The sequence below is a fragment of the Diceros bicornis genome, chromosome 34 (genome assembly GCF_020826845.1).
Source record: "Diceros bicornis minor isolate mBicDic1 chromosome 34, mDicBic1.mat.cur, whole genome shotgun sequence".
Taxonomy (NCBI): Eukaryota; Metazoa; Chordata; class Mammalia; order Perissodactyla; family Rhinocerotidae; genus Diceros; species Diceros bicornis.
Window position 1 is genome coordinate 35,769,806 of NC_080773.1, and position 22,217 is coordinate 35,792,022.

General features: G+C 40.3%; 1 long non-coding RNA gene and 1 pseudogene across 1 annotated transcript; both read left to right on the forward strand.

The window, feature by feature from the left end:
* The first annotated feature begins 3,643 nt into the window (after window positions 1-3,643).
* On the forward strand, window positions 3,644-4,581 carry LOC131397749 (vomeronasal type-1 receptor 1-like; annotated as a pseudogene).
* A 15,638-nt stretch (window positions 4,582-20,219) lies between these two features.
* Window positions 20,220-22,179, forward strand: LOC131397507 (uncharacterized). Its single transcript, XR_009216777.1, has 3 exons — window positions 20,220-20,499; window positions 20,919-21,020; window positions 21,751-22,179. It is a non-coding gene; the product is annotated as an uncharacterized LOC131397507 (long non-coding RNA).
* Window positions 22,180-22,217: the final 38 nt, after the last annotated feature.

Here is a 22,217-nt window from a genome sequence, read left to right on the forward strand (position 1 = left end):
AGCAATGTCATGATTGTCAGGCTCTGGGTCTGTGCAAAGTTTCACATTTCCACGATAAATTCTATTGACGTGTTTCTGTTATTTCACTTCACCTTGTGATTCCTCTTGATGATGATTCCTGGTTCTTTCCTTTATCTCTTCTCTTATTTTGCATCATTGTTCTAGTTCTGTAAATTGTTTTCATTACAGTAGCAATTTCTCTCTTTTTTTTTTCACTTCAACCTTAGGAAGTTTTTTAGAAATTATGTTTACTGTGAATATTTTGAAAGAACCCACGTGTGTATAAAGTTAAATCAAATGATGACACAGATACACTACTCCGCTCTTCCCTCACAAAGTCCCCAACCCAGGGAAGGAACACTGTTCACAGTCGGTGAGGGTCTCTCCAGACAGATATTCATTTATTTGTGAATGATCAATAACACCTCTGAGAACACTCCTCTGCTTGACCTCATGCTCAGTGAATTCCTTCTGTGCATTCCCTTGTCACAAGTCCTGATCTATGTCCATAAAACACACGTGATCATGACCAGTGGGATCAGTGCTTCACCAGCCAGGACTCATGTCCACACATGTTGGCATATGTTTATCAAGATTCAGTTTTCTTCCATAAGACTTTAATGACTTGAATTACATAATCTATTTATCATGATGAGAACAATTAAGATGAGATTGCAAAAAATGTAGATATTCTCTTAATCCAAAATTAACTACTCTGACAAAGAAGACAACTTTTAGAGTCTGAAAAAGAATGCTATTGTGGTAAATGGGGTGATTCAAACTGGAAAAGCTTAAAGAAACATATGATATAAGCCTATGCATAATCTGTACTCAAATAAGGTCAAAATGTCTTTTATTTTTAAGGCCACCTTAATGAGCCCCAAGTTATAATTGTGTTTGATTAATTATAGTTTGTGATAGGAAAGAAAAATATAAATTTGGTATCAGAGAATTATGACCCATAATGTATTTTGGCAAATAATATGTATTAGGGTTGAAAACAATAGAGGAGTATTTTCAATTTCATTGGCATCTTTATGATCATTTTTGAGACAAACACATTTTATAAGCATGTGAATGTGTCTGTTAAGTACCATCTGTTCATATACATTGCCCTCATTTGTTTTGTTTTTGGTAGGTTAGCAATTGAATTACTTTTGTTATACTGAGGTTATTGTTGATAGATTTCTCTTCTATGTTCTAATTTGTTAGAATATAATTTTAATTTGTTTTTAATATAATTTCATTATGAATGAAATTTTTATGAATTTTCTTGTTATAGTTTTGAGTCTGTACAAATTTAAGTGTTTTCCATAAGTGTAAACAATGTTAAATCCAAATGGAATTTAAAAATCCATAAAATCAAAAGTAAAATGAGAGAAAGTGAGAACAGTAGTGTGTTCATTCATAAATAAATGAACAATTCATTCATTTATGAATGAATTCATAAAAATTCATTTAATTTGTTTTTAATATAATTTAGTTATGATGAAATAAAATGGCCTCTGCTTTGGACCATGTATAACGATGGTTTCCTCAATGCAAAGTTATGAAAATACACTCCAAAATTTTTACTTAGAGATTTATCATTCTTTACAATTTCAGACCCAGTGTGTTACTTAGTTTTTATTATGAGGTCAAAACTTAACTCTATTTTTTTGAACAATTAATTATTAATGGTACAAATATTTAAATACCATGTATTAAATAAAGAATTTCTCAAGAAGTTGATAATTTATTTTTATCAGGAAAAATATATCCATTTATAAATGTGTGTGATTTGTTTAGATGCTTTTTGTTCTGTGCCATTGACTTTTCTCATTTTTTTGCATTTTAAGTATGAAGCAATAGTTATTATCCAATGTCTTCATTTCCCTTGAGTTTTTATTTATTTTCAAAATTTTGATATTTTGTAATACTTGGAAAATGTTAGAAATATTACCAAAAATATATATGATCATAATATTTATATTTGAATTATGTTAAATCATATATTTATATTGTAAAATTATACTTACAGATATCATCTCAGCCTACAGTTTGTCTCTGCTATTACTTATTTGTGATCACCACATTTTCATAGATTTTTAAACTTTGCTTCTATTTTCCTTAAAATTACCTAATTTTAGTGTTATTTTTGCCAAAGTTGAATTAATAGGCTTGTTTCTTTTTTTTAATGAGTTCATACCAATGAATTTTCCCAAAACGTGATTTGGAAAGGACTTGAAGTTACCTTTGCAGGATTATTTGCATTGTATATATCCCTTGGAATTTTAATTGAAATGTTTATTGTGAAAAACAGCAATTCACAAGCAGTTTTAAGAACTAATACAGACAGACGTTGTCTGTTTCCCTAATAGTAACATTTTCCAAGACAATATTGTAATATCACAACAATGACATTGGCATTGATCCTGTGGTCTTATTCAGACGCTCCTAGTTATGCTTGTACTCAGTGTGCGTCTGTGTGTGTGTGTGTGTGTGTGTGTGTGTGTGTGTGTATCCCTCTGGGTTTTAAAGCCAACTTCTTTGTCTGGATAGGCCATCAGGCCAACACGCAATTGTTCTCACTTTTTCTCTCATTTTACTTTTATGGATTTTTAAATTCCGTTTGGATTTAACATTGTTTACACATTATGGAAAACACTTAAATTTGTACAAACTCAAAACTATAACAAGAAAATTCCATAAAATTTCATTCCTGTCCCTCCAGTCAGTTAATTCTCTGTCCCTATATTTATACTCTTCTACTTGACTCAGAAAATAGCATATTTTGTACACTTTTCTGGACCATAGTTTTTCCTGGAGAATATATCCTGGAGAAAAGTCCACAGAATTACTTCTGCTGTCATGCAATGTATATGTTCCTGAAAAGCAGTAAGCTATGCAAAATGGAAAATATAAATCACAAGTCTTGTTGAGACCCTCAAAATTTCATCAGTAAAACATAAAATGGAAGAAGGAAGCCTAATAAATACAGTAGCACAGTTCTACACCTGTTCAGAGTTTGAGAAACACATAAATCTATAATAAATATGGCACTTGATCTTAAAAAGCCTGAAATTAGTTTGTGGAAGTGGGTGGCTGCAGGGTTGCAGCTTGTGAGTTATTGTGAAGTGGTGGGAGGAGGGTTGCCTAAAATCAGACTGTTGCCTAAAACTCACCCACCAGAAGTGAATGGGTTTGGCTCGTAACACATGGTGAACTGGGATAGCGGGTAGTTGTTTGAGTTGTGTGCTGTGTTTTTCTCTTCCTACGTGAGTTGTTTCAGCTGGGTGCAGTTTTCTGCATTCCAGTCTTTCTCGCAGAAGAAACACACATAACCAAACATAAAATTAGTTTTATTCTCAAAGTGTGTCCTAATTTTTCAATTGTGTTGGAAAACATTCTGGAACAACACTGACTGGATCTGTGTACGGAGATCTCCTTTCCTCATCTCCACAGCTGGAGAGCTCTGAGGCTGTTTCTCATGCAGTTCTTCAGTGAATTGCCTATGCACGAATATGCACATAGTGTTAAGGCCCTCTTACAGTGAGAAAATATGAGTTAGGAGAAGTACAGAAAAGTACTTTATAGTGACAGTAAGATATTTATTTCCGCTTTTTCTCCTACTAATTCCACTAACTTCAAAAAAAATCAACACCCCTTAGATACTGATGCCATGGGTTCTGGCAAATTGGAATTGGGGATTATCTTCCTCACTCAGAGTGCAGTTGGGATCCTTGCAAATTCATCCCTCTTTGGTCTTTATAACTTCTCTTTGCTCACTGGACACAAGGTGAGACCCATAGACCTGATTCTCAACCAACTGGTCTTAGCCAATTCCTTGGTCCTTTTCTCCAAAGGGATACCTCAAACAACGGTGGCTTTTGGATGGAAATATTTCCTGGATGATGCTGCATGTAAACCTGTCTTTTATTGTTACAGAGTGAGTGCAGAGGTTTCCTTTAGCACTATCTGTCTTCTCATTGGTGTCTAGGCCATCAAGCTCAACCCTGATATTTGTAGGTGGATGGAGTTCAAGATTAGATCCCCAAAGCTCACTGGCTTCTGCTGTTTTCTCTGCTGGATCCTATGTCTCTTCATAAATTCATGTATTCCTATAATGGTGAATGGTCCATTAAATTGCAAAAACCTTAGTGTGAAAAACATTATGGATACTGTTCCTGGAACGTGGTAGGGAGATTTAACATATTATATGCACTCGTGTATATTTCTCCTGACTTTATTAGTTTGATCTTCATGGTTTGGGCCAGTAGCTCCATGATCTTTGTCCTACACGGACACAAGGAGCGAGTCCAACACCTTCACAACAACAGCCTCTCCCTCAAACCTTCCCATGGGCCAGAGCCTCACATGCTATCCTAATCCCCGTGAGCTCCTTTGTTACCTTTTATTCAGTCTATACCCTCTTGACAGTTTGGATGACACTGGGTGCTAATCCAGGTTGGTGGATGGCGCGCAGCTCCGCAGCCATGGCCTCATGTTTCCAGTGTTCAGCCCCTTCGTGCTCATCGTCAGTGATACTCGGCTCCCTCAGTTTTGCTTTGCCTGCAGGACACGGAGAAACTGTTTTCCTAATGTAGTTACACTGCCACGGGTTTGTGCTTTTCCTGGCAGGGAGTCATTCATTTCAATATTTGTTAATATTATATGCTAGGAATTTGTGATGCCATGGCAAATAAGGCCGGTAATGTTCCTGATCACATGCATCTTCTAATAGAGCTAAAAATGAATGTAATGTTCTTGATTATTGTCTTGACATGAGTACAGCCATGTTTGGCCGCTCCGTTGACCTACAGCCACCAGCACAAAAAGAAATATAAAAGCTGCTTTCTGCGTGGTGGGAACTGGCCCTTCTCTCACGGAGGGAGTTGCAGGTTGTAACATTTCAAGGCTCTTTGAGCGTCGTAGCACGGGATGGACTGGCCATCTATGCCGGGCTGGGACGATAACCAAAGAGAACAATGCACGTACGCAACTACTGGGCTGGGACGTTAGCCAGGGGGCTCAGTGCACATACACCACTGATAACCATTTTGTGCATGGGAACACTAAATGCTTGCTCTGCAAACTCTGTAATTGCTTACTGTAAAAATTACTGATGGTATAAAAACTGCTGGAAACTGAGCCCCGGTGAGAGTTCCACCTGTGGAAGGGACACCTTGCCCAGGACGTGTGATCCTTGCCCAGCCGCGTCGATTGACAGAGCTCTCCCAGCAGTGGGGCGTGGATGTTGTGAGTAACTGATTTGATGTGAAGCAATTGATTTGATATGAAGTAATTGATTTGATGTGTTCTCTTTTTGGTCAACCTGGTGTTTCTCTTTCTGGTTGATTTGTGTCATTTCTCTTCAGCCGATGTGGGTGTTTTCGCTTTCCAGTCGGGCTGATGTTTTTTCCCTCTTAATATTTGACCTATTTGGATCTGTTTGCAGACTGTCGCCTTTACTATCCTCTATATAATAAAATATACCTTCAGTCCATTTGTTTGGAGTGGAAAGTGTCTTTTACGTCTCCGATCGAATCCCCGAACCTCTCGTAACAATTATACACAGATTCTTCAATCTGTGTTAGGTTGTTCAGTGAAGATGTTCAGGGGACTTTAAAATACTGTAATAGAACAAAATTTCTAAGTTTAGGGAATTAGGAGACATCTGTCACTTTGAGCTTTTGAAGATACATGGAAGGTGTTTTTAAAAATATATTTTTGAAACATAATTGGGTCCAGTTTCTTCTGACAGAAGGAAAATCACCTGGAAAGATCCTATGCAGCCTCAAGGGATTGGGAAAAATCCTGTGTGTTGGGGGTGTTGAGAGATGAGGGGAGCAACAGACTATGAAGCTAGAAAGAAAGGTGATGGAGGGTTCTGGTTGAGTGCTTCTGACAGGCCCAGAAATCTGAACATTTGTTTTAAAAAATGACAAGACAGTGAAGGGGTTCAAACTGTGGGTGAAAATGTCAGTGGTCCTTATTTAAATTATTTATAAAGTATTTAATTCAAAATTTACTTGTTTAATAATTAACTATTATTATGATTTAAATGTTATAGATTGAATATTAATTAGCCTTCAAAGAAAATGCATTATCAATTTCTAAAGGCCAGCATTTAGTTTCTTATATTTAGGTAAGATTTTCTTAGCCATTTTCATGTAAATGACAATTTCTGAAACAGAACAGCTGAGTTTTATAAGATTTAACTCTTCTGGTAAACTGATCATACTCTTGTTTACTTTTGGATTTTTCTTTAATCTTTTATTATCTGAAACTTCCTAGCATTTTTGGGCAAGTTCTTTTTATTTATTTACATAACCTCTGTAACTATATTTTATCTTGAAATGCCAGTAGTTTTATTTATATGCAAAATTGTGAGTCTTTAAATCTTGCTTATTTCCAACTTTGTCACATTTATTTTTATTCCTATATTTTACCTTCTTAAAAAATTCATATACTCTAAATATTTCTTGATTTCAGTTTTTAAAGAACAGTCTGTAACGCAGCATTTCCTTCATGAGAAAACTTTACTTTTCCCCAGCAGTAAAATAAAAAAGCAGTTGGGTACTTCACACATTACTTTTTAAAAGTATAAATAAATATCTGCTTTAAATATTATTCTGGTGGGATATTGATATGAACTTATTTTTTCATGACCTTTCTTTCATTTTTAATCCAGCTTTCTTGAAGCCTGGGTTGATACTCCAGAAGGGATTCCACCTGTCTTGGTCACTTGGATTACTGCAATATTTTCTTTTGAATATTTAAAAAGCTTCATCAAGTATCCTGTAACACCTCCAATGTCATATCCTCCTTTGCATTTATGTAGTAACCAGAATGTTTGAGGAATTCATTCTATCTTTGACATGTGTAATTACTAACACTGGACTCTGTAATCATTTAAATAGTCCCCATCATTTCTGTTTAGTTGTTTTTTGCCATCCCTGTATCATTTTATGGGCAAATTCTGTCCCGACTATAAATATCTCACTTCAGACCCTGAAGTGAACTACCCTCAGGTATCCCCATATTGTGGTGCATGAGGCCACAACAAGAATTTCTGTGCTGTCTTGGCTGCCAGACTCACAGCTGCTATCCAGCTCCTGGGATTCCTTCCTCAGCAGAGGAATCAGGCAATGCCCTTCAGTCGGCCCATTCTCTGCCCTGCCCCTCCTCTTCCCTGTACAGCATAAAGTAAAATCATTTCCTGCCAAGGCTGGGAGAGTAGTTATACAGGAGTTCCAAAATTATATTCTACTTTGGGGGCTGTTCTCCACAGACCATGATGGCTCATTGAAGGTAGGAGCCCACTGCCCAGCACACAGGGCGTAGCCATGTGCCCCTCATGTGAAGGTGAAGTCTTGGGCCATGAAGGGTGACTATTTCCTCCAAAATGCAAGGTAAACACTTACGAATTCCCAAATGAAATTTCATATGACTCCTTTTCCATGTTAAGTCAATTATTTCGTCATTCTGCACCCTGAAACTGTAATATCTGTGTTGTCACATCCCCAAGAAGGTAGTCAACTTGAAGAGACTCGAATGAGCAGGAGTTCAGTGTGGAGCGCTAATGGTCACTGAAGTCTACTTCAGGCACAGGACATTTTTTAATGGCATGAATTGCGTTGTCTATCCATATCGTTAGGAGTCGCAGTTTACTAGGCCTATACCACAGGCCACATATGGGACACACAGTATATACTGCAGTATCTGTCAGCCTGAGGAGTTTCTGAAGAAGAGGATTAAGAGGAAGGAGAAAGAAGTGGAAGAGGAGAAGGAGGTTGAGGGTAAAGGAGGAAAAAAATCTACCAGATTCAAATGAGTACAAAGGTCAAAGTTCAAAAAAGGCAAAACTGTGTTAGAAGTTAGAATGCTAGAGGTTGGAAATACTACATGTTAGACAGCTTTGGTGGAATGACAGTGATGTTCACAGAAATGCTGGGATTCTGATGCTGTCCTTTTATTGATTGAGGTGCTGGTGTAAGAGATGTGTCGCCCCTGGGAATATCCACTGAGCTATACAACTCTGATGTGCTCATTTTGCAGATCGCCATGTGTGTCATGCCAGTCTGCCACTTTGACCCTCCATCAAATGGAAGGTGACCCTCCACTTCCATTCACAGATTCTCCTTTCTCTCTAAACCTGCTTCATGCTCTATGGCTCCCTCGTGTTTAGCTGATGGCCTCATGTCCTTCTTCATTCAGAAAGTGGAGTAAGGAACACTTTTTCACTATACACCCATCCCCTAATTGAAATGCGTTGCTGCAGGAGGACTCCCATTCTCTCTCTTCTCTCATCATATAAGATGGGCTTCCTCTGTCCTGAAGGGCTAGCTCCCCACCTGGGCTGTGGATCCTACCTTCTCTTGACATCTGAAGGGTTTAGCCCTGCTGTTTCCACTTTCTTTCTCCTCCGTCATCTCTCCTGGGTTACTCCCGTCAGCATACAAGTATGGCCTCACATCAACTCTTTTGAAAGGAAAACACTCTTGCCTCCACCACTTCCTTTAACTCCATTCCATTTCCTGACTCTCCCTGGCTCCTTTTCCCCTCTCACTGTTCATCCCAGGCAGGTCTGTATAGGTCCACAGAGACTACTCCTGTCAACGTCACCATGGACTCCATTTTAGTCTAGTGGTTACTTCTGCATCCTCAGGTCAACTAATTTTCAGTTTTCAGCAAAAGTGGTCAGCGTTTCCCACTCCAAACCTTCCCCTAAACTGCAGACTCATTTTTCCAACTTTTTACCTGACTTCTATTTTTTTTTTTTTTTTTTGCTGAGAAAGACCGGCTCTGAGCTAACATCTGTTGCCAATCCTCCTCCCTTTTTCCCCCAAAGTGCCAGTAGATAGTTGCATGTCATAGTTGCACATCTTTCTAGTTGCTGTATGTGCGACGCTGCCTCAGCATGGCTGGAGAAGCTGTGCATCAGTGCGCGCCCGGGATCCGAACCCCGGGTAGCCAGTAGGGGAGCATGCGCACTTAACCGCTAACCCACGGGGCCGGCCCCTTACCTGACCTTCTAATTTGCCTCTCAGATAGATATTTTAATGTATTCCAGGTTGAGCAGTCTTTATCACAAACCTAACCCTCTCTGTCATTTCTATCTCTATGAACAACATTATCAACTTACCAGTGGATTTTTTTAAATTGATGTTTTAATAGTTTTTAACATTGTGAAATTTTGGGTTGTACGTTTTTGTTTGTCCAGCACCATATATATGACTCCCTTCACCCCTGTGCCCATCCCCCACCCCCATTGCCCCTGGTAACCACAGTACAGTTTTCTCTGTCCATGTGTTGGTTTATATTCCACATATGAGTGAGATCATACAGTGTTTGTCTTTCTCCTTCTGGCTTACTTCACTTAACATAATACCCTCCAGCCCTATCCATGTTGTTGCAAATGGGACGATTTTGTCTTTTTTTATGGCTGAGTAGTATTCCATTGTATACATATACCACATTTTCTTGATCCAATCGTCAGTCAAGGGACACTTAGGTTGCTTCCACTTCTTGGCTATGGTGAATAATGCTGCAATGAACATAGGGGTGCCTAAGCCTCTTTGGATTGTTGATTTCAGGTTCGTTGGATAGATTCCCAGTAGTGGGATGGCTGGATCATAGAGCATCTCTATTTTTAATTCTTTGAGGAATCTCCATACCATTTTCCATAGAGGCTGCACCAGTTTGCATTCCCACCAGCTGTGTATGAGGGTTCCTGTTTCTCCTCATCCTCTCCAACATTTGTTGTTTTTTGTCTTGGTGATTATAGCCATTCTAATGGGCGTGAGGTGATATCTTATTGTTGTTTTGATTTGCATTTCCCTGATAATTAGTGATGTTGAACATCTTTTCCTGTGCCTATTGGCCTTCTGTATATCTTCTTTGGAGAAGTGTCTGTTCATTTCCTCTGCCCATTTTTTGATTGGGTTGTTTGTTTTTTTGTTGTTCAGTTGTGTGAGTTCTTTATATATTATGGAGATCAACCCCTTGTCAGATGTATGTTTTGCAAATATTCTCTCCCAGCTGGTGGGTTGTCTGTTCATCTTGATTCTGGTTTCGTTTGTCTTATAGAAGCTCTTTAATCTGATAAAGTCTCACTTGTTTATTTTTTCTTTAGTTTCCCTAGTCTGGGTAGGCATGTCAACCGAAAAGATTCCTTTATGACCAATGTCAAATAGTGTGTTGCCTATATTTTCTTCTATGAGTTTTATAGTTTCAGGTCTCACCTTCAGGTCTTTGATCCATTTTGAGTTAATTTTTGTGAATGGTGATAGCAGATGGTCCACTTTCATTCTTTTGCATGTGGCTGTCCAGTTTTCCCAACACCATTTATTGAAGAGACTTTCCTTTCTCCATTGCATGTCCTTAGCTCCTTTGTCGAAAATTAGCTGTCCATATATGTGTGGTTTTATTTCTGGGCTTTCAATTCTGTTCCATTGATCTGTGTGTCTGTTTTTGTACCAGTACCATGCTGTTTTGATTACTATTGCTTTGTAGTATGTGTTGAAGTCAGGGATTGTGATGCCTCCTGCTTTGTTTTTTTTCTTAGGATTGCTTTAGCTATTCGGGTCTTTTGTTGCCCCATATAAATTTTAGTATTCTTTTTTCTATTTCCGTGAAGAATGTCATTGGAATTCTGATTGGGATTGCATTGAATCTGTAGATTGCTTTAGGTAATATAGACATTTTAACTATGTTTATTCTTCCATTCCACGTGCATGGGATATCTTTCCATTTCTTTATGTCATCATTGATTTCTTTCAATAATGTCTTGTAGTTCTCATTGTATAGGTCCTTCACCTCCTTGGTAAGATTTATTCCTAGGTATTTTATTCTTTTTGATGCAGTTGTAAATGGTATAATCTTTTTGAGCTCTCTTTCTGTTCATTATTAGCATACAGAAATGCAACTGATTTTTGTAGATTGATTTTGTACCCTGCAACTTTGCTGTAGTTGTTGATTATTTCTAATAGTTTTCCAATGGATTCTTTAGGGTTTTCTATATATAAAATCATGTCATCTGCAAATAGTGAGAGTTTCACTTCTTTGTTACCTATTTGGATTCCTTTTATTCCTTTTTCTTGCCTAATTGCTCTGGCCAAAACCTCCAGTACCATGTTGAACAGGAGTGGTGAGAGTGGGCAGCCCTGCCTTGTTCCTGTTCTCAGAGGAATGGCTTTCAGTCTTTCCCCGTTGAGTATGATGTTGGCTGTGGGTTTTCATAAATAGCCTTTATTATGTTGAGGTACTTTCCTTCTATTCCCATTGTGTTGAGATTTTTTATCATAAATGGATGTTGTATCTTGTCAAATGCCTTCTCTGTGTCTATTGAGATGACCATGTGGTTTTTATTCTTTGTTTTGTTGATGTGATGTATCATGTTGATTGATTGGTCTGGTTTGGTCGGCTGAGCTGCAAGGTCCGGTTTTGGGGGGGGGCTCTCTCTTTTGCCCTCTGGGTCCTTGGCATGGGGGGCTTCTCGTTCGCCCCTCATTATCCGCTCTCTGGGGTGCTCAGATGTTGATGGTACCCATAGCAGTTCTGAGTCCTCTGTGTGGGAGTTTCCCACTGGCTGAGAGAGCCTGAAGAGCTATGGTTTCCCCTGCAGAGGGCCGCCCCTCCCCCCTCTCTGGGAGCTGCGCGGATCGCTGATCTGATGGGGAGGGAGAGGAGTTCCCCTTACCTCTCCTCACTTCCTCCCTGGGCCCAGCATGTTCCACTCTCAGATGTGCGGCAGTGTGGATCTTTCTGATCTTGCTTTTCGCTGTCTGGGATTCCATTGTTGGTCTGTGACTCTTCCTTTTGTTGTATCTTATCAGGGGAAGAGTTCACGGGAAAGCTCACTCTGCCATGACGCTGACGTCACCCCCTTACCTGTTGATTTTTGCCAAAAATGTCACAATTTTCTATCCTTGATTCATCCCTTTTCATGATCATTTAACCTGTTTCACCAAGTGTTGTTCTAAAAATTTATTCCAAATGCCTGATAGACCTAAACATAAAATCTAAAAGTATCAAAATTCTAGAAGATGACATGAAGCAAAATCTTTGTTACCATGGTTAAGCAAATACTTCTTAGATAAAATAACAAAAATGAGATGTAACAGAAAATAATGAGAAATTACATTTTCTCACTATTAACATCTAATGCCCTTCAAAAGGCTCTGTAAGGACAATGAAAAGAGGAGCCACAGACTGGGAGTAAACATCTGCAGGTCACACAGGTGGTAAGAGACTTGTATCCATAATATGTAAAAAGTGTTACTAGGAAACAAAACTTAAATATTAGGAAAATAATTCAATTAAGAAATATGGGTAAAAGATTTCATCAGACATCTCTACAAATAATACAGACCAATGACAATTATGCACATATAAAGTTGCTCAACATCATTAGTCCTGAGGAAAATGCAAAATAAAACCACAATGATATACCACTACCTACTTATTTGAATAACTAAAATCAAAAAGACTGACCATACCAAGTTGAATACCAAGGTGAATGTTAAACACAGAGATCACATACCATTTCCAGAGTCCATCGATAGGAAGTGGTACATAGGATCCCAGGAGAAGTTTTTGGTATGATCAGGCTATTCAATATATTGATTTTGTTAGTAATTACATAACTGTATATGTTGTCAAAACCCAAGAAAAATACACAAAAGGGGTATATTTTACAGCATGAAAATTATAACAAAACTGAAAAAAGTCAAATAAATGGCTATCAGTACTTTAAACAAAGGGGCTATAAAAGAACATTCTAGTAATGACATTTCGCCAGTGATTTGGACAAATAGGCAGCAAGCATATCCTATAGGAGAAAAGTTCATAGGCTTGGGCTAAGACATCATCATGTTTGTATTTTAAACCTATTGTAAGAACTGAGGTTTTCCTTTGTAAAGAATGCATTAAAAGATTTGGAAAGGAAGGTGACATGATTTGGGGGAAGATTAGAGTCATTCTGGCTGCTGTTGAAAGAGCAGACCACATGTCAACAAGGAAAGAAATAAGGAGATCATTTAGAGACCATTACAAGAACTCAAGCGTGAAGGGATGGCAGCTGGATCTATGTTATTAGCATATTCAGTTGGGAGATACAGATTTTTTTGTCCTTTCAAAGGAGCAGACACTTTGATCATGAATGCTATGGGGGACAAGAGAGAAAGTGGTCAAGGGTGACATCCAGCTTTGTGTTCCTCACACACACAAAAAGAGAAATGTGCAAGTTGAAAACTTTTAGCTTAACAGGTTAAATATATGCAAGCAAGTACAGTCATGCATCCCTTAAGGTTAGACTGCCTTAAATGATCCTCTATCGACCAGAACTTTGTAATGTGGGGCATCAATCCAGTAATTGATTGAAATGAGAGCTACCACCTGTTGGCTGTGTTTGTGTGTGTGTGTGTGTATGTGTGTGTGTGTGTGTATATATATATATATATATACACACAAACACACACTTGGGTTCTGTCATGGGATCTTGACATAGACCTCCTAAAACCCTTGGAATTCCTTGGGTATTAATAGTGGTTGTTTGTTATTCATAGCTAGCTCGTTTTATCACACAGGAGTTTATTATAGTGAGATGAATTAGGGTGGTTCCCCTAGGTAGCACATTTAAAATGTGCTCTTAGGAAACATATACTGAAGTATTCAAGAGTTCAGAGGCAAAGTATTTCCAAATTAAACTCAAATTGCTTAGAAATACACACACACATATGTATGTGGGGAGAGAGAGAGGATGATAAAGGAAACGGTGCAAAACAAATAATTGTTAAATCTGAGTAAAATTTATACAAGAATATCTGGTACTATTGCAACTTTTCTGTAAGTTTGAAACTGTATGAAAAATATAAAAATGCACAAATCAATGTACGTATTTCACAGAAAATGTACATCAACTCAGAAAATGCATAAATTATAGTTTGATGTTAAATCACCCATTCTGGCATTTCTTTTTAAGCAAAATACAGGATGGATTTTCCTTAAACATCTAAAAAGAATCTTCCAAAAAATTCTACAACATACACGCCTTACATATCGTGTTATTAAATATTTCCCCAAGGAGCAGAGACAAAAGAAAAATTGGTATCTCCTCCTGTCCTTGAACGTTACTTCACAGAGACTATTTAGTGCTCTATGACGAGAAAAAATATATACATATATGCATTAGAAAGGAGAAAATAAACTGTCTTCTCTCATCTCTAAAATATGTGCCAGAATAGCATCATCCTTGTCAGTCCTGATGTGGTCTATTAACATTGTACCTTGTCCCTTCTCGCATATTTTTCCTCACTTATGTCCTGCTCTTTTCACTTTTCCACAGAACCCATCACCTTCTGATGTGCTATGTAACTTAATAACTTAGGAACATTGTTAATTGGCTGTTTCCTTCAACCAGAATGTAAGTCCTCTGTGGGCAAAATCACTTTTGTTTTGTGCATGTGCATCTCATAGACCTATTAAAGTACTGGACCCACATATGCTAGACAATAAATTATTTCTTGGAGCACTGAGTAAATATCACCTTAACTTTCTTCTCCATTTGCACCACTCTGCTACTCATCCTAACTTGATTCACTCACTGCCTTCTCTTCAGGTTCAGTACCCTGAGTGCCGTCAAGAATGGGAAAGAATACTATTTTGGGAACAAAATCTTCAAGGTGATTAAGAATCCAGCAAAGCCATGGGCTCAGTTTCCTTCTCTCTGTCTAGATTTCGGTGTGCTCTGCTCACCTACACTAGACAGTGAGCTCCCTCCCTGTTCAAGGCCAGGACCCATGTTTCAGTCACGCAAGTGCCTCCCTACCCACAGTGTGCCCACAACACAGTGAGTGTTCACGTAGATGAAGGATGGGGGTCTCATGAGATTTGCTGATCACAGCAACGAATATATAATAGGTCCTCACATTGAACATGTAAGTGAAGACTGTATGGAAAGAGCTGGAAGCTGAGGGAACAAACCCTAGGATTTCCTTCATCCAGTGGAAAACACATCACTCCTACTTTGAGACAAACTGGAGCCCAGGTTCCAGACATGGAAAGAAGAACCCTTTGATGAGAGCCAAGATGTTTCTAGAGGGTTTTGTCCAACTCTCTTGAACCCAGTGGCTCAGTCACAAGTACAGCCACAGCTACAATACATACCACCCTCCAGAGAGAGGATGGAGGAGGGTTGGGTCTTCCAGAGTCAACTCTCTTTCCCAAAGAACAGAAAATTATGCGCACTGTCCTGAAAACAAACAAAAAATAGAGTTCTTATTAACTCATCGAGAAGTGCCGTCATACTATGCGCACCTCAAACAAGGTGCATGCCCACCCTGAAAATGTAAAGCTTGTACGTACTCTTTTAAAAGGTTCTGAGGAAGGCTCCAAGTGAGGAAATGAGAATTGTATGTTTTTCTGTACAATAAATTTTTTCATGTTAGTTAACATTGATTATTTTGCATAGCTTGACAACTAGTCTCAAAGAAAATCCCACAGGACGAATTTCAAATGACCACATCCAATGCCAGCACCAAGGGAATAAGTCCATGGTGGTAAGTGTGAAACCCACACAAACCTGACACTGACATGTACACATCTGGATTCTCCTGTTAAATTCCCTGGCACTTTATTCTGTAACAAAACTTCACACAAATGGTTGTAAGATCAGACAATGAGAATCCTCCTCCATGTTGGTTTTTCTGATTTTATCATGAATTTATGTCAGTTGTGTGTTTCATTTTACTGATTTTAGCTATAATGCAACCCCTAGAAAATTGTGGAGGGGACTTGGAAATGCCCGGTCCTCTACACAGAATTAAAGAACCTGAGAAACACCAGGTAGAGGAAAGAATTAGGACTCACCTGAGGCCACACAAGTACAAAGTGGTCACCATGCTGTCTGAGAAAAGAAAGAAGACAAGGAGAATGGAGTGAGAAAAAGGCAGAGAGTGTCAGGCATTTAAAACCACATAAATGGGGCGGGCCCCGTGGCTTAGTGGTTAAGTGCGCGTGCTCCGCTGCTGGCAGCCCGGGTTCAGAGCCCGGGCGCGCACCGATGCAGCGCTTCTCCGGCCATGCTGAGGCCACATGCCACATACAGCAACTAGAAGGATGTGCATCTATGACATACAACTATCTACTGGGGCTTTGGGGGAAAAAAAAAAAATGAAACCACATAAACAAAGTTTACTTCTAAAACTGAAAGTTTTAAACAGTCCTAAGGGGTGCCCATTTTAATGTGGTGATCCATATGTGGATCCTTCTCTCCTTAGATATAAAATAGAAGATAGGTGTCATGTCATGTTATTTCAGTTTTCTAACTTCTGATACGTTCAAGTGTCTCATGACTCAAGCCTTCTCATTTCCCACAAAGAGTTATGCTCCTCACGGGTGGAGACGTTTGGAACAACGGCTCCCCACAAACGTCTGTAGAGCTGCCCTCACTGTCCAGCTTCCCTGACAGGACAGCAGTGAACACATATAAAAAACAAGTAAAAGGGCTGAGATCCTTTACCTCTCAAACATTCCACACCAAAATTACAACTGATGAAAAACTGCAGGAGGCCTGGCAGGGAGTCTGAAAGGATTTGTGAAGGCGTTTGTCATTTCTGTTTATAGTCTCCATCTCCATCCCCTCCTCTTCTTTTTTATTCTTCTTTCGGAAATAATGCTGAGGTGGCTTTTTAAGTGTAAACCAAGGGGGAGATCTGTGGCTGAGGTTCTTGCAAGTGCACGGGAGCTGCTGGGCCAGGCTCCTGCATGCTTTCTCACAGGTACGGAAAAGCCCCGCTATTTCGAGTCCCAATATGACTCTACACGGCAAGAGGTGACCTGTCACAGAAGGTTTTCTCACAGCCATGACAATTATGTGTTCCTCTTCACTATGAATTCTCAGATGACATGTAAGATTTTTTCTCCTGGCTAAAGACTGTCCTCAGTAGTTATGTTCAGAATGTCTTTCCCTGTTATGTTGTCTGATGTTGACAGAGGTGGACCCACTGGTGACATGCCTCCTCACATTTCTCTCTGGCACAAACCCTTCGATGATGAGTGAGGGCTGAGCAGTGGCTGAAGGCTTTTTTTACATTCACTGCAGTCACAGGGCTTCTCTCCAATGTGGTTACTCATGTGTCTGAAGAGCTGACAAAAAACCTTTCCAACATTCTTTGCACAGAACAGATTTTTTCCTCCAGTGTGGATCCCCTTCTGAAAGACAAGAGGATCAGTGGGTGAAGACCTTTCCACATTCAGAGCGCTCACAGGGTCTCTCAAGTGTGAACCCGCTGGTGCTGCAGGAGGTGTGACCTGGGTTTGTAGGCCTTCCCACACTCGAGGCTTTTGTATGATGTCTCTCCAGTGCGGATGATGGAGTGCTGAAGGAGGTACGTGCTCCGGTGAAAGGCCTGCCCTCACTGGGTGCACTCATAGGGCTTCTCCCCAGTGTGAATCCGCTGATTCTGCACGAGTTCTGAGCTGCATCGGAAGGCCTTTCTATACTCACTGCACTCATAGGGCTTCACTCCAGTGTGGATGATGGAGTGTTGACTTAGGTGTGCTCTATTTTTGAGATAAGCTTTGCTAATTGCTATGCATACTCAGCTAAAAGCAACCAGATCTTTCTTAGTTGTTTTTCCCGTAAAGTCAAGGTCAAGAAGGAGAGAGTGAAGAGGAAAGGAGATTCAGCCTCAAAAGGCCAAATGCAGGCTGAGGATGAAAACTAAGCAGAGAATTCCAGCTGGTCAAGGAAAAAAGAGATTCAGTCTCACAAGGCCAAATGCAGACTGGTGAGAAGGTGCCAACCAGGAAGGCCACATGTTCCTGCTCTCCTACCGAAAACCCCAGCATCTGCTCCCCGCCCCTACCTAAAACCCCAGCACATGCTCCGCCTCCCCTACCTAAAACCCCAGTACATGCTCCCCTCCTCTACCTAAAAACCCAGATAAAAACCTCTACCTTTTTCCCTCTTTGGAGATAGATTTGAGTTTTAGCTCCCATCTCCCTGTCTGGCTGGCTTTCCATAATAAACCTCTTTCCTTGCTTTAACCATGATGTTTTGGTCATTGGCTTTGCTGTGCATCAGGTAAAGGAACCTGTGCTTGTGTTTGGTTTCAACTGCACTGGTAAGGCTTCTCCCCAGTGTGAATCGGATGGTGTTGCAGGAGGTAGATCCTGCATGTGCAGGCCTTCCCACACTCCTTGCACTTGTATGGTTTCTCCCTGGTGTGAATGAGGTAGTGCTGAATGAAGGTTGAGCTCTGGCTAAAGGCTTTCCCAGATGCATTGCATTCGTAGGGCTTTGTGTCAGTGTGAACACACTGATGTTGAACAAGCTCCATTTCCTGTTAAAACCTTTCCTGCCTTGCTTGCTTTTGTAGAGATTACTTCTGGCACTAATCATGGGGCCTTTTACTGGTCCCTGTGGGTCATGTTCCTGGAGGACATCTCCCCAAGAGACTCTCTCCTTTAACACGCTGGAGCGCAGTCTGTCATCTGTCCCCAAACCATCATCTTCTAGGCCCTTTTCCCCAGGATGGGTCTTCTTGTAGGGGTCTCTCTCTGGCCTCAATTGACCAACTTCGCATTTCCAGAAGCCTTCCTGATTCCCGGATTACCCCAAGCTGGATTCCCTTGAAGATCCTTGAGTCAGGCTTTCCTGGAGCAAGGCTCCCTCAGACAAAACTGGCTGAGAAGTGCTTGGCCTCCTGGTCTGAAGTTTTGCAATGTCACCTGAAGAGAATCTAATACACAGAGGGGGACTTTTAGTGACATAAATATAAGAGAAAGAAAAGCAACATTTCAGGGGAAAATGGGGATGAAAATAGCACCTCTGACATTTGCTATGTTTTTACATCTCTATAATCTAGGTTTCCAATTACTTTTTATGGTCCTTGTAACCTTGATACCATTAAAGGAGAAATCTGCATGGCAGGCTAGACCAGAGGACATGGATGTGGAGTGGAGATCCCTTCTCACTGTCCAGAGTAGGGGAGAGAGAGCAGTTTTAATAACACTGTTGATACTGGCTCAACACAAGGTTGACATAAGGGAAGCCATATTGTAGAAAAGAAACCATATTGTAACTTTGAATGACCTCAGACTAACTAACCCAGACATGCTCTGTGGATTTTATGGCCCCTCCCAGCTGCAATAAGTTGATAACTTTGTTCTTTTGAGTTCCTTAGGAATGTGATGACTCCCGGGCAGAGAGTCTATGCTGATAGCCATCATCAATGACAACTGAAAGATCTGGGTGTAGGGCTTTGCTCTGGGCTCTGATGCATATCCAGTAAAACAAAAGACTATCAGGAACTGAGACTAGATGGATGCCCCCACCCTGAGACCAGATGCCTGCTGAACCTGGAGACCAGCCCCCTATATAACTGGCCTGTAGTCTTTGTTCTGTAAGATGGTTCTTTTGGACATTAGTTGGCCATCTTCCCTCTTGCTAGCAAGCTGCAATAAAAAGTCCTTTCTCTCCTACCACATTGCCTCTTGACTATTGGCATGTCTTGCAGTGGGCAGAAGACCCCCCTTGGGTGGTAACACTGTCTAGGGGGCATTTGCTCCAAGAACTGATGTCTTGGTGCTATGAGTGTATAAGGAAGCAGCACCTAACAAGACTGGGAATAAAAAGAGGTCATGTTCGCAGAGGGGGTGTCCTATGACCTAGGTCCTAATGGAGAAGTCAGAGTCACCAGAAAGAGGGAAAGGGAGCAGGACTTGGTTGAAATGGAAGGAGTATGCATGGGCAAATTCACCCTTGGAGAGTGCTTAAGAGCTAAAGGAAGAAGTGGCATCTGGTGTAGCCCACATTGAAATAGTGGTTTTAGTAAGAGGAAGGGGATGAAGATCACAGAGGAGGAGGGACAGAGGGACACAGGGCCAAATAGTACAACACAAGGTTCAACCATCAGTATGGTGGTTCAGACTGAGGGTCTGGAGCCAGAATGCCTCGGTTCCAGCCCTGCCTCTGTCAGGTGAGCTGATCTTGGGTGGATTACCTTCTTCTTCAAGTCATCATTTCCTCATCTGAGAGACTAGGAGGTGCTAAGTTCCTCAGGCTGTCATGAGGATTAAAAGAGAAAATGCCTATGAAACATTTGGCAGGGTTCTTGATGCAGCATGTTTTCTAAATTCTGGGTCAAAGACTGAGATCCCTGGAATGGAAGGAATTCTGCCTCCAGACTATGTTCAGACTCAAGGCTGTAACATCAACTCCTTTAGCTTACTGGCCAGCCTTGCAGACTTCAAAATCACTTTGCTCTCACAATCGCATGAGCCAATTCCTTAAAATAAATCCCTAGGTATATATGCATCCTATTGGTTCTCCTTCTCTGGAGACCCCTGACTAATACATTATTATTCTCATTGTTGGCACTGGGCAGTTTGGATGACAGCAATGACATCAGCAGGAAGAAGCCATCTTGTTCTACAAGCCAAGCACAGAGACCTCAGTAGAAACCAATGCTGCTGCCACCTCGGAACTCCAGCCTCCAGAATTGTGAGAAAGTAAATTCTGTTGTTCAAGGCACACCCCACTCTCCCAAAAGAAGAACAATAAAACCAACCCACAGTGATAGAGTGTAAATAGCGGTTACCTCTGTAGGGGGAGCTGTTGACAAGGAAGGGGCACCAGGAGCCTGCCAAGGTCCTGGAAATATTCTAAGTCTTGACTGGGGTGGAGGATATTTCAGTTTATACATATGTAAAACTTTAAGCTGAATCCTTAGGATTTGTGCACATCATTGTACACTTCTGATATAAAAAAAAGTGAGGGTTTTAAACAATAAGTATGAAATTCAAGTGTATACATCTTTTCCCAAAATGAGACAACTCCTTTAAGGAACTCAGCTTCATCAGTAGAGTCAACACTAGTTCTGGGCTATGACTAATCTAAAAGCATTTGTGTTTGTTTTCCTTTTCCCAAGTGTAAACACCTGGAGCCCCTTATTAGGTTGAATAGAGAAAGGATGAAGATACAGACGAGGCAGAAAATAAGTGAAGAAGCAAATTCCCTGAGAGGGCAGAAGGTATGAAGTAGGCTTTGGTGGCACTGGCCGTGATCAGAAGTCTAGTTCTTCCACAGAGGACAAGAAAGGAAGCCAGAGTTGTGGGGCAGATGTGGATGAGTCTTGAAGGGTTCAGGAACAAGAAGCAGTAGTTTAGGATATTTACTAATTCCTTCAGTGTTACCAACGTTCGGTAATGTCAGACTTCCTGTGTCCCACCAATCTGATGTTGCTTTTTAATTCTCATTTTTCTTTTTTTTTTCCTGAGGAAGATTAGCCCTGAGCTAACATCTGTTGCCAATCTGCCTCATTTTTTGCTTGAGGAAGATTAGCCCTGAGCTAATATCCAAGCCAATGTTCCTCTACTTTTTTTTTATGTGTGGGTGGCTGCCACAGCATGGCTGACGAGTGGTGTAGGTCCATGCCTGGGATCGAAACCTGCAAACCTGGCTGCCGAATTGGAATGCACTGAACTTAACCACGACACCATGGGGCCGGCCACTAATTTACATTTTTCTGATTGCCAATAAGGTTTTCTTTTTTTAAAAAATTGTTGTTTGCCTTTCACAATTCTAATGTAAATTGGTATAAAATAGTTTTGCAGCATCTGGCTTTAAATGTTTCTCTCATTAATTTGTAGGACTTAATTTATTTATGATGATGAAAATAATAAGAATTTCTGACATTTTGAGGTTTACGGGGATGGCATACTGGTTTACATCTGATTCATCCTAAAACTTGTTTTTCCCAGAGCATACTGACTTATGGCCCACTGAACATGCATTGTACATCTGCTTCAAGCATTTTTCCCAAGCAAAGGGTGAAGTCTTTAAGGAGAGGGATGAATGTCTTCCTTTCTGTGACACCAATACCAGTACTTCTTTGAAGATAAGCTTTTCTTCCCAGAGAACCCAGGTCAGATTGACAGGCTGTGTGTGTGCTAAACTGCAGCAAAACATTTCCTTGTGACTCTGGGGGAGAAAAATTCTATTCCTGTCATGTTTGATGTATGTTCTTTGTTTTGAAATGGTATGTAACCATGCTGTAAACCATGCTTCTCTGGAATGCTCTCTTCCCTGGGGGAAGATAACAGTTCCTGTCTAGTCCTCAACATGGCTCAATAGATATCAATAAATCTCACTCTATCTTATCTGTCGACTGAATATTGATTATTTGCATTGACAACTATTTATATACTGTTTAAAAATTATAGATTGA